We start from the raw sequence: 3,111 nt of genomic DNA on the forward strand, positions 1-3,111 counted from the left end.
GGGGAGGAAAAGAAAATTATGGAAATGATCAAATAAATAATATTTAAAAAAAAAAAAAAAGAATGCAACTGCCTGAGGTTTGCAATCGGAGCATTCCTCCAAGATGCTGGCGTTGGCTCGTTAGGCGGCAAATTCTCCACGTCCCAGGGTCAACACTGTTCTCCCAAGGTGCCAGGGCGATTGGAGCCAGCTATGGCTTTCCGATGAGAATCCAAGAGAGCCGGCTATCTCCAGCAAACACTCCCAATCCTGGTTGCCGGACCACGGAAGGTCAACGTGCTTCGAGATCGGTATGGCCCCTCCTGTGATTGTTTTCCAACGTCGGTATGAAAAAAGTTCTGTTGCCACGTGGTTGATCCTGGCGCTGGAAATCTCCCAGCGTAGCTCTGGGGTTTCCGGGTTTCGTGGCGTACTTCCAGGGGAGGAAGAAGGGAGTTTCCAGACCTGGGATTTCAGGATATGGCCTCTCCTGGAGCATTCAGATTGCAATGTGGAGCCTGACGTGGTGGGGGCTTGGTTCCCATTGGTGTCAATGGGCGTTCGTGCTGGGGACCCCATCGTGGCATAGAAGGTTCTTTTGAAAGGCACCGAAGGTACCACCAGGCTGAACGTAAGAGGCGGGGCGTTCCTAGGAATGCCAAGGTTAGGATTTGCGGGTGTGCCAGGAGGGTGTCTTTGCAGCATGGTGGGAAACAACGTGTTTCCCATCGTCCCCCTGAAGAACGAGGGGCGAAGCCAGAACCATTTGAGGATGGTCCCAATGTGGGGCGATTTCAGCGAGGACTCGACCTAAGGCTTGGAGATTCGCAGCTGCGCGTGCTTGGCGGCGGAATCCGGCAGCGTGGTTTGGAACCTGGGTGTTCCTGGAGAGGACCAAATGGTGGGACCTCATGTTCCTTTCCAAAGACACGAAAGGGATCCATGGCGAAAGAAGAGGGAGCGTCGGTAGCAATGCCAACGATGAGGCTGGGGAGGCGCCCGAAGGGTTTCTTGGCAGGAGACTTGGAAACATCGGGTCGCCGAAGAAGCAGAGAAGGAGGGCGATGCTTTGCGCAACATTTGGGCAACCTTTAACGGAAGAGGTGGGCCAAGAGAATGGCACTGGGCATTGCAGCGATAAGCCAAAAAGTCAGAACGATGGCAGGGATGAATTTTCTCGGCGATTCCAAGAGAAGTTCCAGGGCCACGTTGACAAGCACAGCTCCGCTCCTGATAAACGATCTCGAAAGGGTCCGCTATGACTGGCAGCTGCAAGAGGACGAGGGGGGACCGATGGGCCCATTTCGGGAGAACCGAACTCATGGCTTGGAGATGCACGGCAGGCATCTTCCAGCGTACCTTGGGAATGCAACTGCCATGGGTTTCACAGGCAAGCTTTCCTCCCGCACACGGGGGAATGGCTTCCTTGCAGCAGCTTCTCCACCATCCAGGCTCCGCAAGGTTCAGCCTTGCTTCCGACGTCCAACAGAGACGGGGGCCCACGTGTGGCTTCAGGAGGAGAATCCGAAACATTGGGTTTCCCGAGTGGTGGCCCAGGAAAGGGCCCCCAGCTTTGAGAAGGGTCTCGCACAGCATGGGATTGTTTCCAAATGTCTCCGTTCAAAGTGGTGCCGGCAAGGGGCTGCTCCTTGAGATGGCCATGCCCCAGGGTGGCTCTGGGGTTTCCTGGCCTACTGCCCCGGGAGGAAGGAGGGAGTTTCCAGACTCGGGATTTCGTGACCCGGCCTCTCTTGGATCGCTCTGACTGCGAGGATATTGGTGGTGCTTAGTTCCCAATTTGAGCACATTGGTGTCAATGGGCGTCCGAAGGGGAGGGGACCGAATCGTGCGATCGAATGTTCTTTCGAAAGACACCAAAGGTGTCCGGGGTGAATGCCGAGGGAGCTAGGAACTAGCAATGCCAAGGACAGGATTTCGGAGGGTGCCAGAAGCGTGTCTGTGCAGGATGGGTTGGAAACAACTTGTTCCACGCGTCGAAGAACGAGGGACGAAGGCAGAACCATTTGAAGAACGCTACGAGGAACGGGAAGGTTCCAAGAGAGTTGCATTGGGCACGCCGGATGAACTATTTCGCCAATTGAAGTAGTTGTTCCAGGGCTGCTGGAAGCAACAAGAGCGACCCTAGGGACGAACGCTCTCCAAAGTGGCCGCTCTGATCGCCAGGCCAAATGGTTAGCAGTGGTCCACATGGTAGGCGGTTTCGGTGCGGACTCGGCTTCAGGCTCGAGGATTCCCAGGTGCCTGTGCTTGGTGGCGGAATTCGGCACCATGGGTTCAATGGGTGTTCCTGGAGAGGACCAAATGGTGGCCTAGCGCGTTCTTTTCAAAGGACGCGATGCCAAGGCTGGGATGGGGGAGTGTGCCCGAAGGGTTTCTTTGCCGGACGGGCTGGAAACAACTTGCTCCACATGGTATCGCTGAAGAAGGGGCAAGGGGTGTTCCGTCCCCCACCTTGGCATAGCGTTGGCGGAAGGGCAGTGCCAAAGGGAATGGCACTCAGCATTCCACGTGAAAGGAGAAAGGTAGAAACGAGGTGACGGATGCATCTCCTCCCCGATTGGAAGAGAAGTTCCAGAGCCATGTTCAATTCAACAGCTACACTCCTGATACGGATCTCCAATGCGTCCCATAGGATTGCCGGGCCAGGGATGGTCGAAAGCTGCAAGAGTTCAAGTGTGGACATAAATGGGCCCATTTTGCGACAACCGAACTCATGGCTGCGAGAAACGGCACACGGGTGGCAGCGTACCTTGGGAATGCATCTGCCATGGGATTCCAGTCCAAGCCTGCCTCCAGAATACTGGTGATGGCTTCTTTTCAGCCAATTCTCCAAGTGCCAGCTTCAGCAGGGTTCACCCTTCCTTCCAGGATGCAGCAGGGATTGGGGGGCCAATCTCTCGGCTCTCGGGGGTGGGGGGGAGGATCCCCAACACTGAATGCCCTGAGCGCAGGAGCAGGAAAGATCAAGCAGCTTTGAGAACAGCATTGCACAGGCCGTGATTGTTTACAAGTGTCTCTCTTCAGAGTTGTGTGGGGAGGTGGATGATCCTTGAGGTGGAAATCCGCCCAGTGTCGCTCTGGGCTTGTTGTGGCATATTTGCAGGGGAGGAA

The sequence above is a fragment of the Monodelphis domestica genome, chromosome Y (assembly GCF_027887165.1).
Source record: "Monodelphis domestica isolate mMonDom1 chromosome Y, mMonDom1.pri, whole genome shotgun sequence".
In the NCBI taxonomy this organism is placed as follows: domain Eukaryota; kingdom Metazoa; phylum Chordata; class Mammalia; order Didelphimorphia; family Didelphidae; genus Monodelphis; species Monodelphis domestica.